Consider the following 16259-nt stretch of genomic DNA (forward strand, 5'->3'; position numbering starts at 1 on the left):
AGCCTTACTTTGCGCCTGGTAGCTTGTTTGGATTACAGACATTGTTACATTTGCATTTGTAATTATTTAATTGTGTCTGTCTTCTTCTCTCCATGCCTTGGGCAGAATCCTTGCCTTCATAATTGTACCTTCTCCAGTCACTACCCAGGGCCTTCTCTGACAGGGAGGCACTTGGTAAATAATTGTTGGGTGGATGTAAATACAATCTCCTTTTTTTAGGTAGGTATGTAAATAAGAAGGAAAGACATAATAAAGAAGACAATGACTTAGATATTTTTCTGAAGGAACTAGAGAAAGCTGCAAGTAATTCGTTTGCAATTTAAAAGAAATGAGCTATTCGTTCACAGCTAGAGGATGAAATTCAGGGCTCCCAAGACACGCTTCCCTCTTTGCAAATGTATACTGCCTACCTAAATGTATAATGAATGTCTTGAAGAAAGTAAAAAAAATAAATAAATAAAAAATAAAATTTTTTTTTTTTTTTGCTGTCCCCAGAAAAGAAAATCAAAGAATAAAATGGTACTTCAGAGAAAATCTTAGCTTCTGCAACCTAATTTTAAGTTACCACCATGGTTTAGTTATTGTGTTTTAATAAAATAGGTCATTTTGACCCAACACACTCTTTGCCCTCATTCTTTTTTTTTCTTTCTTTTTTTTAGTTTATTTTTAAGAGAGAGAGAGAGAGACAGAGAGAGAGCATGAGTCAGGGAGGGGCAGAGAGAATCCCAAGCATATTCTTCGCTTGCCACCAGCAGGAGTCCCACACATTGTTTCCCCTCATTTTTTTTTAATTTTTTTTTTTTTTAAGAGAGGGAAAGAGCATAAGCAGGGGAGGAGCAGAGAGAGAGGGAGAGAGAGAGAGAGAATTCCAAGCAAGCTTCACACTGTAAACACGGAACCTGGGACGTGGGGCTTCAATGCACAAACCATGAAATGGTGACCTAACCCGAAATCAAGAGTGGGTCGCTTAACTGACGGAGCCACCCAGGTTCCCCTTTCCCCTCATTCTTTTAACATCATGTGGAATGCTTCAGGACCAGGCAGTTGGGGATCCACTGGCCTCTCAAGACAGTACACATATTGATTCTATGCATTAAGATGCCAAAATTTCTTTGTACCCCAACTCAATGTAAACCATCTCTTTATCTTTGTAAATCTTCCGTTTAATACTCATCAGGAAAGAAAATTGTGCATGTTAGGGACCCCTAACTGATTTCCAGAACATATTTGGTGTTTTATTTGGTTCCAGAACATGTGGTGTTTTATTGGAGCTTACTCCCATCATGTCAACCATTCCAAGAATCTTCAGTGTTGTGGTCTCTCTACCTTGTCTCACCTTTGGTCAGTTGTGGATTTTGGTGAGGTAACAAGGACCGGGCACACCATGGCTAGCTCACCATTCCCAAGCAGAGAACGCCCAAAGAGAAGTGTCTTACACACAGGCATGGGAATCCTTCCTGTGGCCTCCTCACCTCTTTCTCTATCTGCCATGTCTTTATGTTTCTGAAGAATTCTGTGAACATACAGTGAAGTTAATGCTCCTGAAACACTGTTTTCACCTTCTTGCTCAATAAAGTGATGCCCATCCCCTCCCATGCCCACCTTACCTGAGAATGTATTCCCCACAACCCCCTTCCTAAGGTGCTGGGCTCCACACAGCTTGACTACAGATGCCTCCCCCCCCCCCCACCAGCCCTGCCTCCCACCTCACATCTCCTCAATCAGATGCTCTTCACATCAGTCCTGCTGCCCCACAGACTCTTCTTCACAAATATTTTCTGTTCCCTTTCAGGCAGTTTCTCTGTTAACAGCCTTTCATTCCCTCTCAGTATGTTGCAATTCTGTTTGTCCAAGACCCAGTTCAGATGCCACTCTCTCCACAGACCCTGTCCAAATCCCCATAGTCAGAATTAATCACTCTTACTGTAGTGTAGACATAGATCTTTGTTTTCAGTGTATGCATAGCAATGATCAGGTTGCTCCTTATCCTGTAGTTATTTGTGTCCATGTTTATGTTCCCTTGAGCCAAGATTGCTGCTTTTGTGTTTGCTCTTTTAATTCTGATATTTCCCATTTCCAAGCATAGCGCCTCTCATTCATTCACCAGATATTCATCGAGCACCCTACTATGAGCCAGGCCTCTCTCTAGACACTGGGGATAAAACAGGAAACAGAAGATAAAATTTCTACCCTTACAGAGCTTACATTTAGTGAAAGAAGAAGGTTTGTTAATAAAATAAATAGATAAAATATAGTACCAGGTGCCATAGAGAATAAGGTAGATAACAGGCCAGTGAAGGAAATTCATGACCTGGTTGAGGCTCAGGTCATGAGCTCATGGTTTGTGAGTTCAAGCCCTTCATCGGGCTCTGCACAGGCATCGCGGAGCCTGCTTGGGATTTTGCTCCCTCTCTCTCTGCCTTTCCCCCGCTTGCTCTCTACTTCTCTCTCAAAATAAATTTAAAAAATAAACTTTAAAAAAATAAAATAACTGGGTTTTCAGGAAGGCCTTCCCCAAAAAGGTACCACCTTGATGACGATTTGTGGGGGTAAGAGATCAGCCATATGCATTTGTGGGAGGTAGTGTAGGGAGGTGCCAGAGATATCCAAGGTCCTCGTGGAGGCCAGAGTAGCCGAGCCAGGGGCAAGTAGTGGACGAAGCCAGAGGGGAGTGCACTCTGAGGTTGGGGCCTGGGTGTTTACCCTTAACAGGGAGTTGAGCTAAAGAATGTCATGATCTACCTGATCTGTGTTTTAAAAGGATCTCCTTGGCCACCGTGGTGAGAAGTAGCCAAGTTCAGGATCATTTTTAGATCAGGATTTCCTGGCACATTAAATGTGGGTGTTCGAGAAATTGAAGTGTCTAAGGTGACCCTGCGGCTTTTGGTCTGAGAAGTAGGAAGGATGGAGCCACCATTATAATGGAGAAGTAGAGACTGCAAGTTTGGGGGAACAAGATCAAAAGGACATCTGTGTCTACTGACTCTTAAAGGTGCCCACAGTTGGTTAAGTACAAGATTTCACACGTACAGGTATGGGGCAACAAGCCTGGGAGGATGTACATTTAACTGTTAACAATTAACTATTTCAGGCATGGCATTGCTGGGGACTTTCACTTCCCATTTTCTGACTCTTAATTCCACATGCATGCAATCCCCAAGTCCAGGTGATTTGAGGGGAGCAAGATGCGTAAGACTGGCCTGGGCCTCGGTGTGTGTAGGAGGAGGGCAGAGAGCAGAGCAGGTGAGGGTGAAGTGGGGTGACCGCGCCCCATTAGTCTGCCCCCGTCCTGGGCCTCGGCTCTGAGCCTCGCACGTTTCCTTCTTCATTCACCAGAAAGCTCAAACCCTGGAAGCCAACTGACAAGAACCACCAGAATAGAAATGTATTCACTGTGGATTAAAGTAACATTATTTGCTTAGGAAAATCCTGTCTTGGCAGTAACTCCATCCAGAAACCCATATTGTAGGCCCATAGATGACTTGGTAAATTTGGATTGGTAAGTGAGGATATTTCCGTCAAGCAAGACTAGTTTGGCGAATTGCTATTCTTTACTGTCAGGTTGTTTATCATCCTCAGAATCAGAGCAGCTTTGCCCCTGTCTGGCAGTGTTCAGACACGCCGAGAACTCTAATGGTTCAACCTTCTCAGTGAAAGTTCACTGAGTTCATTCACACAAGCAAGGAACAATTCACGATGTTAGGGGGAGTGTGGCCGATGTGAGAATCTGAATAACGTGCTATAAATTCCTTCTCTATGGAAAGAGAACAGGCTATTTCCTGATGAGCTGTTTCTGAAAGAAAACTGTTGCCTCAGGCCGTCCTTTGCAAGGGGACCGAGGACTGTGGAGCCGGTGAAGGTGAACTACAGGTTCCAGAGCTGGAAGAGAGAAGTAGCACAGGCAGGGGCAAGTCCCGAAAGGTAGAACCGTGTTCTTCAGTGTTTGTTGTCCTGCACCCGGGCAGCCAGGCCATGGTGGGGGAGAGGTTGTTGGTCCAGGTGCAGTGAAGGGACAGAGGGAGGAACTTGGGGGAGACTGCATGTGTGTCTCCCCACTTCCTGTCCCGGGAGAGGAGGGGGGCTTCATCCGTGACCCATCTTCACGGGAAGGGAGAGACGCGCCACCGAAGGGAGCTGGCATGTGAGTGGCCAAAGCGACCGTGGGAGAGCAGCGTCCTGCATGGCTAACGCAGGACCAAAGCCACGGTATCGTCGGTCTGGTGACGGGACACTGAAGGGCCACCAAGGGGCCCCCCAGCCGCTGCTTTGGACAGTTGAGAAACATGCCGGTCTTCTCAGCGGCACACTGGCAAGCCTTTGGCTGGCTTGTGTTACGGCTCTGTGTGCTTCACTTCGTTGCTTAACTGAAGAGCCACCTTTATGGGTCGTTTTTGTCGTTTTGCTCTGAATCCTGCAGGCGCATCCTCACTTATACCCTGTAGCCTTAACAGTTAACATCGAGGGACCTCATCTGTGGGCACGAGGGGTCAAGCAAGACGGAGAAGGCTGATCATTTATGAGGTCTGGTCCAGGTAGATTTTTGGACAGGGAACTGTACGAAGTGAGAAACTGCCTTAGGTCACCTTGTACAAGGTGCGTGGATGGCAGCCTGGCTGCGGAAGAACAGGCATCAGGCGGTTAACTACATTTTACGAGTCCCTGGTTTCCCTGGTTTTCATTCTGGTGACGTTTCGGGGAGTCTGGGCTCTTGAGTTGTTGATTCACACTTCCAGCTGTGGGAGGGCTGCGGGACGACGTACGAACTTCTTCAGCACCAGTCCAGACCCCGCAAAGTAACCTCTGGCCCCTTATCTTTCGTGTGGTTGTTGTCTTTCTGAAGAAGTCATCAGCATAATTTCTGAGGGACCGTTTGGAGGATTTTTGTACAAGGGCGTACCCTGCGTCACCGACAGAACATAAAAAGCCTCTCCTACATTCTCTTTCAAGTTCCTCACTGAATTCCTAGTCACCGTGAAGCTGGAATAAATCTATAGTTCTACTTGTTTCTCTTGGATCACAAGTGGATTGGACATCAGTGATATTAAAACAGCTATTTATAATAATAGACTTCCAATTATTGAGTGCTTGCCATAGGCTTATAAAAGAAACTTATATGTATGGATTAATGCCCTTAATCCTCATGGCAGACAACCCTAGGAAATAGGTACTATTATGATCCCATCCTATAGAGGAGAAAATCGAGGCTTAGGGAGGGTAAGCAATTGGCCCAACATCCCCCCGCAACTAAGTGGCAGAGCCTGGATTTGAAACCGGAGAATCTGGATCCAGGACATGGGTTCACGGTTCTGGCTGTGTTCTGCATTCCCACTCCGTTGGAGAGTGGCTGAGTTATCATTAGGGCCATCACCTTTGGTGTAAAGCATCCACTGAGCAGCTGCCAATCTGCTGGACGAGGACATCCAAGTTCAGGGTTTGGGATTTGAGGGTCACGTGCAGTAGCCTAGCGTTTCTCCGCATTAGCATTGTACCACTAGCCATATAGGATTCTGCCTGAATTTCCTTCTCAGGCCCCCATCTCTTGAACTTTGTGGACCTATCTGTCCTTTAGGGCTTTCTTGTTTGCTCTGGTTTGTTTAGTGTTTAGTTGCATCTCTTCATTGAACCAGCCTGAGGCGCTAGTGTCAGAGAGTAGCAAGAGAGAGTCAGCATCGTGAGGAGTCATAGGTTTTTTTTGGCACTTGGAACTGGGACTATGGGCCAGAAAAGTTTGCTGTGATGCTCTTTCAAAGCTGTAGGCTGGGGACTTTTAGGCACAAAGATTTCATTTTCAATTAGCTGTAGTCGGACGCCTTAGAGAGTTTTTGTGTGTTTGCATTTTGCCTTAGGGATGGGAAGGCACATGAAGTAATTGCATATGGCGGAGGATCTAGAAAAGAGTCTTTAGAGCTGCTGCATTAGGCATGTTGAGAGTAAATACCTCATTGCCATCTGTGAAGTAAAATTAATGATGTTACCCAGCCTTTTTTATTCATTTGATTCCAGATCTATAAAATGCAACTAGACCTAGCTCTTTAGGGGGAAGGTATGTGTGTCTGTATAAAACTTTTGTGATAATTATATATGAAAGATAGGTCACTGCTAAGTAAGGAAGCCATTCCCTTCCTTAATCCTTCCACAGACTTAGAGGAACCACCTCTTTGCTCGGAACATCTGATTCACCAGGGAAGAATGCTAGTAAATTAGTCTTGCCTGAGAATCCATGTATCTCTCGAGTCGCTCATGGACAGAGTGACTTTGTCATTTTTATATGGACTAATGTGGAGTATTGGATAAGGTATTTGGCCTGTAAACAGAGCATCTCTGAATGTATTCAGAGTATCTGAATGTCAGCTGGAATAAAAGATTCAGCTGTTGTAACAAGCTGAACAAGAATAATGTGGCTTAAAAATGAAGTTTGTTTTCTTTGTGTGAGAGGGTCTCCTCTCACTGGAGGAGGAGAGGTTCATGACCGCCAGGCTATGCTCAACATAGCTTTTTTCTTGCAGTCATCACCATCTCAGCCCGAGGGAAATGAGTGTTTGGGAGGTGTGTGTGCCGGGCTGGGAAGTGACACACATCTCTTCTGCTCCCTTCCCATTGGCACGAATTTAGTCACATGGTTGCCTCACAGGGCAGAGGGCTTGGGGCAGCCAAAAGCCTTGTTCTTCTTCGAACACTGGGGAAGAAGGGGAGAATAGATTTTCCTAGACAGCTGACAGTCTGGGCACAGTCAGTCCCTCCGGCCACCAAATATCAGTGAATATCCTATTTCCCAATATAGAACACACTCACTTCATCCCCAGGGAGACAAACAAAATCCATCCATTAATGCACCACCTGAAAGTCCATGATCTCTGGGTAATACACTGTCCTTTCCATCAGGTTTGGGTGTGGTTCCTAATGATCTGGCAACCTGTGAACTGAAAGGCAAGTTATCTCCCCTCTGCACTCACACTCACAGTCCGTGTCCGATGGTAGAACAGGGGGTAGAAAACCACGATTAAAATTGCCATTCAGGGAGAAGATATTTGCAAATGACATATCAGATAAAGGGTTATTATCCAAAATCTATAAACTTATCAAACTCAACACCCAAAAAGCAAATAATCCAGTGAAAAAATGGGCCAAAGACATGAATAGACACTTCTCCAAAGAAGACATCCAGATGATCAACTGACACATGAAAAAATGCTCAGACATCACTCATCATCAGGAAATACAAATCAAAACCATCAAAACCACAATGAGATACCACCTCACACCTGTCAGAATGGCTAACATTAACAACTCAGGCAACAACAGACATTGGTGAGGATGCAGAGAAAGAGGATCTCTTTTGCACTGCTGGTGGGAATGCAAACTGGTGCAGCCACTCTGGAAAGCAGTCTGGAGTTTCCTCAAAGAATTAAAAATAGATCTACCCTATGACCCAGCGATTGCACTACTAAGTATTTACCCAAGGGATACAGGTGTGCTGTTTTGAAGGGGCACATGCACCCCCATGTTTATAGCAGCATTATCCACAATAGCCAAAGTATGGAAAGAGCCCAAATGGCCATCAATGGATGAAGGATAAAGAAGATGTGGTATATATACAATGGAGTATTACTAGGCAATCAAAAAGAATGAAATCTTGCCACTTGCAACTACATGGATGGAATTGAAGGGTATTATACGAAGAGAAATTAGAGAAAGAGAAATGACTCCTATGACTTCAGTCATGTGAGGACTTTAAGAGACAAAACAGATGAACATAAGGGAAAGGAAGGAAAAATAGTATAAAAACAGGGAGGGGGACAAAAACATAAGAGACTCATAAATATGGAAAACAAACAGAGGGTTACTGGATGGGTTGGGGGAGGGGGGAATGGGGTAAATGGGTAAGGGGCACTAAGGAATCTACTCCTGAAATCATTGTTGCACTATATGCTAACTAACTTGGATGTAAATTAAAAAAAAATAAATTCAAGAGGCGCCTGGGTGGCTCAGTTGGTTAAGCACCCAACTTCGGCTCAGGTCATGATCTTGCGGTTTGTGAATTCAAGCCCCGCATCAGGCTCTGTGCTGACAGCGTGGAGCCTGGAGCCTGCTTTGGATTCTGTGTCTCCCTCTCTCTCTGCCCCTCCCCCACTTGTGCTCTGTCTCTCTCTATCAAAAATAAATAAATGTAAATTAAAAAAAATTTTTTTAATAAATCCAATTAAATGATTTTTAAAAATTGCCATTCAAAAGAGGGGAAAGGAATGCACACAGCAGCCCCCAGCCCATAGCAGTGCTGGAATCCTGGAGCAGGTGATGGGAAGGCTCCCCACACTGGCAGAGGAGGAGGTTCCTGATGGTACCCCAGATATGCCCTTCAGGGGGACCCCCTTCATCATGGCTCTGTATGCCCCTTGGCCTTGCCCTTGGGGAGCATCTGCCTATCCTCTTTAGCCAAATCTAAAGTGGGTGTTGGGATATGCCCCATCTTTGGTGACTATACAGCTTTTGCAATGCTTTAATTGCCTGCTGGTGCGAATTTGAAGGTCTGAGAGTGTAGCAGTCACACGGTTTTATTGGCTTGGCTGTAGCACCTTCACAAATACCACAATTCCCTCAGAAACTCTGCTGGCTTCTGATCTGTTAATTTTCAGGCAGTTCACATACCAGCAATCTCTCCCAAAGTTCTTTCCAAGTCATGGGTCTCAAGCTTGCTTTATTTCTTTGCTTCCATGCTTCCTTCCTTCAATTTAATGGCAGCTGTACTGGGGTCTCTGAGACAAAAGACTTTGGAAAGACGGCAACATGCTTTTTCTCATCTCTAATCTCATGCCATTTGAGGTGCAGAAGCCACTGGCTTTTCCAGCCTTTCAAAGCTCCAAATTTCTAAACTCCTTCCTTCTTTTGCATCTGTCTCTCTGCAAAGCAGTCTCTTCTGTCCTAGGCTAGTCTCTTTCTTATAATTCATACTAAGAACAAGAACAGATAATTCACACTAATATGCAGGCTCTTTTCAGCCATTTCTCACAAAGTTATAAGCAAAATAAGAAGATGATCTGCTTTCCAAGGCAGACATATCAGGTGACAGTTTTGTTTTCTTTTCCTCCGTCTTTCTTTCTTTCTTTCTTTCTTTCTTTCTTTCTTAACCTTTCTTTCTCTTTTCCTTCCTTCCTTCCTTCCTTCCTTCCTTCCTTCCTTCCTTCCCTTTCTTTCTTTCTTTCTTTCTTTCTTTCTTTCTTTCTTTCTTTCTTTCTTCTTCTTTTTAAAGAATCAAGAAACTTTGTTTTCTCAGATCAGGGTTTTTTAATGTTTGTTTATTTTTGAAAGAGAGACGGAGTGTGAGCAGGGAAGGTGCAGAGAAAGAGGAAGGAGAGAATCCCAAGCAGGCTCCATGCCTTCAGCACAGAGCCTGACACAGGGCTCTATCTCACAAACCATGAGATCATGCGTGACCTGAGCCAAAATCAAGAATCGGATGCTTCATGGACTGAACCACCCAGGCGCCCCCAAGACCAGATTTTTGCAAGACGTTTTCCTTGTGTCTATTTTTTTTAATTGTGGTAAAATATCATAACATAAAATCTACCAGTTTAACCATTTTAAGTGCGTAGTTCAGGGGCATGAAGTACATTCACACAGTTGTGCAACCATCACCACCACCCGTCTCCAGAACTCTTTTCGTCTTACAAAACTAGAAACTCTGTACCCATTAAACGTGAACTCCTCGTTCCCCCTTTCTCCCCAGCCCTTGGCAACCCATTCTACTTTCTGTCTCTATGAATGTGACTACCCTGGAAGTAGCCTAGAAGTGCAGTCATACATTCTTTGCCCTCCTGTGACTGGCTTATTTCATTTAATATAATGTCCTCAAGGGTCAGCCATGTTGTAGCATGTGGCATAATTTCCTTCCTCTCCAAGGCTAACATTATATTGTATGCATAGAACACATTTTGTTTATCCATTTGCCCATCGGTGGGCATTTAGATTGCTTCCATCTTCTGGCTCTTGTGAAAAACGCTGCTGTGAATATGGATGTGGAGCTATCTCTTCAAGTCTCTGCCTTCAATCCTTATGGTATATAGCCAGAAATGGAATTACTGGATCATATGTGAATACTATGTTTAATTTTTTGAGGAAGTTCCACGAGGAACTTCCGCGCTGTTTTTCACAGCAGCTGTCCCATTTTATTTTCCCAGCAACAGTGCACAAGAGTTTCTTTGCCACCACTTGTTATTTTCTGGTTTTTTTTTTTTGGTGGGTTTTTTTGATAATAGATATCCTAATGTGTGTCTTTTTTTTGATGTGCTATTTTTTATACTTATTTTTATTATGGTGAAATATATATAATGTAAATTCTGCCATTTTAACCTTTTTTTTTTTTAATGTTTATTTATTTTTGGGACAGAGAGAGACAGAGCATGAACGGGGAGGAGCAGAGAGAGAGGGAGACACAGAATCTGAAACAGGCTCCAGGCTCTGAGCTGTCAGCAGAGCCCGACGCTGGGCTTGAACTCACAGACCTCGAGATCATGACCTGAGCTGAAGTCGGACGCTCAACCCACTGAGCCACCCAGGCGCCCCTTAACCATTTTTAAGAACACAACTCAGTGGCATTAATTACACTCATAAAGTTGTGCAACCATCACCACTCAATTTCAGAAGTTTTTCATCACCCAGTTGGTGAAGTTTTTCAAAGTAAATTTTAGACATTGTTACAGTCAATCCCTAAAGGCTTCGGTATGTGTCTCTAGAAAATAGAGACCTTTTCCTATATAACACAATGCTATAATCGTATGATGCTACACTATTATCATATGAATACTATTCACTCATATCCATTGGAGAGAACCTACAAATAGGCCCCTCCCCCCCCCCCTTACTTGAGAGGGAGGCTGCTAATTAGAGTGTAGCTGAGCAGTCACTTGCCCGGTTATAATGGAAGAAGGGAGAATGGATTCTGGTGCTTTCCAACCTGCAGTAATAATGTAATAAAGGCTTAATTGATTCACATTACAAGAATTTTGGTGTCTGGTGATATCGAGAGCTTGGGGCAATGTCTCGATGTTGTTATCAAGGAGTCAGTTCTTTTCATCTTCTCCTCTGCCATCCTCAGTGTGTCGTCTTTGGATCTTCGTGTTTGTTGTCTTATGGCTAACGGCTATATGGTATATTTTAACACCAGCCTCCCAAGTAGGAAAGGAGAAGAGTGGAAGAAAAGAAGCTTTTCATTGTCAGGGATGCAAACCCTTCCCATTTGCTATTCAGTAAGTAGACTGCCCCTTGACTCTTATTGGCCAGGTTCAGGGGGTCTGGGAAGATACTCATCAAAGGAGTGAGATAGCTATGGTTGGCTTACACCAGTTATGACTTACACCAGTCAGGGATGAACACATTGCAGTCCTGAATAAATGAAGACTCTGTTAGCTAAGCAAAAGAGGATAAATGACTGGTGGGTTGGCAATAAATCTGTCACGTGGGCGATATTTTGAAATACTGTTAAAGACGTAAGTGAACTCCGGGGAGAATCTTGGCATAGAAATTCTGAGAAGATATTATCAAACTGAAATACTGGTAGGAGGGGATTCTTTCTGGGATTACTCTATAAATGGTGTGGGGACAGTGTCAACCATCTATTTCTGAGAGAAAGAGTTCTTTGGGCCACTAGCATGAGAGGATCCCTGTAGTGATCTGTCAGTTGAATGATGGTGATTGCTTTTAGAAATCAAGAGAGCACTGGGGAAAAACCAGTCACCATGGTTTTACTTATAAGTCATCATATTCTTGGGCACCTGGGTGGCTCAGCTCTGGTGAGCGTATGATTTTGTCTCAGGTCATGAACTCGCGGTTCGTGGGTTCAAGCCCCGTGTCAGGCTCTGTGCTGACAGCTCAGAGCCTGGAGCCTGCTTCAGATTCTGTACTCCCTCTCTTTCTGCCTCTGCCCTGCTCATGCTCTGTCTCTCTTTCTCTCAAAATTAAAGAAACATGAAAAAAATAAAAAAGAAATCATCATGTTCTTTTGGAGATGGTAATATTTTGTAGAAATCTTTTACTAATTAATATATCGTCTCTTGCCAGTGCTCATGAAAATTATTTTGGGACAAAATTGACCTCATAGATTGAAAAATATTCTGTACATCCCATTAAAGAAAGTCCTATATCTTAGGGTGACACCAGGTCACTCAAATTACGCTTTCCCAAACTTAGGACTTAGTGAAAGCAGAATTTACTGTCAGCATAAGAGCTGGTTGCCCATGCTGATTTCTATCTGAGAGCCTGTAAACATTTGAGCAAAACAAAACAAGTAGTTCTTGTCATTACCCCTCATAATTGTAAATGAATTACAAAATAACACAAGCTTTTCACATTTCTCCATGATACAACTGGAAAATAAGATTCCCAGAAGGTTAAAAAAAAAAAAAAAAAAAAAGCAAGGATGCTCATGGTTCACAGACACTGTGATAATCCCAGTTTTTAGTGGGTGACTCGTTAATCTTTCCTGTTCCATTCCAGCTGGCCCTGAGAAGAGAAAGAAAAATTGCTTTGGCAGGGAGCTCATTTCCTGATAAATTACAAAGTGAAAAAAAGATTACTGAAGATCCCAAACATCACTTGCAGCAGAATATAGTTAACATTTATTGAAAAGCCATCAAATGCTAGGTAGTTATCAGTGCTTTAAGTATATCTCCAACCCTCATAAAAACCCATGAGTAAGCACCATTATTATTCCCACTTGACTGATGAAGAAACCGAGGCAAAGAGAGGGCTTAACAACCAAGCTCGCACAACCAGTAGGTAGCACCAGGGTTGGAATTGAAAGACGTGGTGAATCTGGTTCCAGAGTCCTTGAGCTATAGCTACCTCCTCACTGTTAGCCTAGGTTGTGCAAAATCCTTCTGAATCATAACAGACAAATCCTTTCCAACCCCAGAAAATATTATCTCAACTTTAGGGTCATTTTATTATAAGTGGTTTCACACCAGTAAGGTTTCAAAATGTATAAATGAAGATGATCCAATTGGGCTTTACTTTTTCGTTTGTAGATTGGAGGGGTTTTACCATCGCCTGATAGAATAGGAAATTTGTCTTCAAGGCGTATCACTGGGAACAGAGTGGTGTATTCTTTAACTTCAGTAGCTTCATGAGGTTCTACTGTAAGAACCATCTGTTTGGAATTTGATGATAAAAGTACATCATAATATTATGACCTCAACTTTATCAAGACCCCTTTTTCGAATCAGTTAAAGTAGTCGGAGTCTTAGGCGTCTGAGTTAAAGTGTGTTAAAGTAACACTTTGTTTGCTTCCACGAGATTGTAAATTTTCAAATGGCCAGGTATTCTCTTGAGAGTTTACAGCTAGAAGACTTACAGAAGAACAGAAGTGTCAGCAGTGGGAGCCACCACAAATGTTTGATACAGTTCAGGTTCTGAGGAAGAATGAAAGCTTCAGGGGGCAGATGGGGATTTTCAGCTTCTGACTCTGTGTTGAAGAGTCTCACTCTTGCCACAGAGTGGGTGAAAGAGAGTGAAGATCACTCAAACTTTGGGAATATTTATTGGGAGAAAAGAACACACAATAGAAATGTACAGAGAGTACAGAGAGCTAGTATTGGCTGTCTAGGAGGATTTGACCATCTGGATAACAGCTTTGCAAATCATTTGGATAAATGATACCATTTGGAGGAGAGCTTCCCAAACCAAATCTAAATGCCAGAACCCTTTCAAGAAGGTTTGTGCAATTTTGGTTCTTTTCCTCCTTTTATTAGAAACTAATTAGGTGCCATTGTTCCAGATATACTTTACCATTTTGGATGTGGGAACAATCCTAAATTTTTTACTATGAAGTATTATTGGAATATAACATCATTGGAGTAAATAGTACACAGAAATAAAAAAGAAGTATAATTCAGAATGCAAAGATAAAACTCTCTTGGGAGTATGGAGTATTCCTTCCACACTCCCCCCTTTCCTTAAAAAGTCAAGGTAAAATGTACTCTCTTAGCTGGTAGGTACTATGTTGCTACAGCTCAGGGAAAAGGGTGGAATGTGCCCTTGCTAGGAAATGGAAGTAAAGTTTAGTGACATTTTCTAATGGGACTGGAAGCAATGGACCAGTTTATTTTAATGGTGTCTGGATGGAGAGAAGAAAGAGACTCATCTCAGTTTTAACTTTTAATTCTCAGATAAGATTGAGGCAGTGAAGAGAGTTAATTTAATCGATCTACTCATTTATCCTTAGCAGAGGAACTTCCAGTCAAATATCGAAACTTTTCGATCCAGAACAGCTCACAACATATTAGGAAACCTAACCAAAGCAAATGTTATTTCCTGGCATCTCCAGAATCCTCCTCCAGCACTGAGAGTAGAGAATGTGTCGGTGTTGTTTCTGTACTGCAGATTCTTTGGTCACATTATAAGCTGCGTATGGGCTAAGGAAGGACAAACAAATTATTTTGGACAAGAAAGGAAAAATATATGTAACAGAGTCCTCTTCTTCGGTTAATACAGCCCTACCAGGGAGGGAGAAAGAAGTAACGGGACCAAGATATGTCAGATGGGGCACTGATAGGTTAACAATACCAGAAACTGGTCCGGAAAGCTTTTTACTCTCATCTTCTGGTCTCCATGGTAACACAAAGATGGATAGGAAGGAGATATAGGGAAGAGAACGTTCCCCACCTTCACATACACACTTCATTGTTCTGTTCTTTTTTTTCTTTCTTTTTTTTTTTTAATTTTTTTTTCAACTTTTTATTTATTTTTGGGACAGAGAGAGAGAGAGAGAGAGAGAGCATGAACGGGGGAGGGGCAGAGAGAGAGGGAGACACAGAATCGGAAACAGACTCCAGGCTCCGAGCCATCAGCCCAGAGCCTGACGCGGGACTCGAACTCACAGACCGCGAGATCATGACCTGGCTGAAGTCGGACGCTCAACCGACTGCGCCACCCAGGCGCCCCTTCATTGTTCTGTTCTTAAGCTCATATTTGTCAGTTGCCAAAAGAACCTGGCATAGTAGAGTGTATATGACTAAAGTATATGTTCTTCATTACAAAATCTTCCTTTACTTATTTCAGAAAACTGACTTGGATCATCACATATTTCCTAATCCTTGTCAAAGTCATTTGTAAACTGCCTAGGGTCTAACCCACTTCAGTAAGACAATAGAGATCTGTAGTTTAAAAAGACACAGCTAATGGTGCCTGACTGGCTCAGGCAATAGACCATGTGGCTCTTGATCTCAGGGTCATGAGTTCAAGCCCCATGTTGGGCATAGAGCTTACTTAAAAAAAAATGTATGGGAATGCAAGCTGATGCAGCCGCTCTGGAAAACAGTATGGAGGTTCCTCAAAAAACTAAAAATAGAACTACCCTATGACCCAGCAATTGCACTACTAGGCATTTATCCACAGGATACAGGTGTGCTGTTTCGAAGGGACACATGCACCCCCATGTTTATAGCAGAACTATCAACAATAGCCAAGGTATGGAAAGAGCCCAAATGGCCATCGATGGATGAATGGATAAAGATGTGGTATATATATACAATGGAGTATTACTCGGCAATCAAAAAGAATGAAATCTTGCCATTTGCAACTACATGGATGGAACTGAAGGGCATTGTGCTAAGTGAAATTAGTCAGAGAAAGACAAATATGACTTCAGTCATATGAGGACTTTCAGAGACAAAACAGATGAACATAAGGGAAGGAAAACAAAAATAATATAAAAACAGGGAGGGGGACAAAACAGAAGAGACTCATAAATATGGAGAACAAACAGAGGGTTACTGGAGGGGGTGTGAGAGAGGGGAATGGGCTAAATGGGTAAGGGGCACTAAGGAATCTACTCCTGAAATCATTGTTGCACTATATGCTAACTAATTTGGATGTAAATTTTAAAAAATGAAATTTTAAAAAAATGTAAACTTTTGCTCTGCAAAAGACCCTGTTAAGTGCTAAGACCATTCAATGGGGGAAATGAGTCTTTTAAACAAATGGCTCTGGAAATGCAAATGAATGAAGTTACTTGCGCCATATGCAAAAAATTAACTCAAAATGGATCAAATACCTAAATAGGAAGAGCTAAAACTATAAAACACTTACAATAAAACATAGGGGGAAGTTATGTTGGATTTGACAATAATTTCTTGGGTAGAATACCAAAAGCACAGACAACAAAAAAAATAGATACAGTGGACTTCATCAAAATTTAAAACTTTGGTGCATCAAGGGACACTATCAACAGAGTGAAAGGCAACTCACATAATGGGAGAAGAATTTGT

General features: G+C 42.6%; 1 protein-coding gene across 2 annotated transcripts in view; it reads left to right on the forward strand.

Annotated features, from left to right (window-relative positions):
• Window positions 1-16259, forward strand: part of TMEM150C (transmembrane protein 150C) — a 78626-nt gene that overhangs the window by 40255 nt on the left and 22112 nt on the right. The window lies entirely within an intron of this gene.

Source organism: Felis catus, chromosome B1 (assembly GCF_018350175.1).
Source record: "Felis catus isolate Fca126 chromosome B1, F.catus_Fca126_mat1.0, whole genome shotgun sequence".
Taxonomy (NCBI): Eukaryota; Metazoa; Chordata; class Mammalia; order Carnivora; family Felidae; genus Felis; species Felis catus.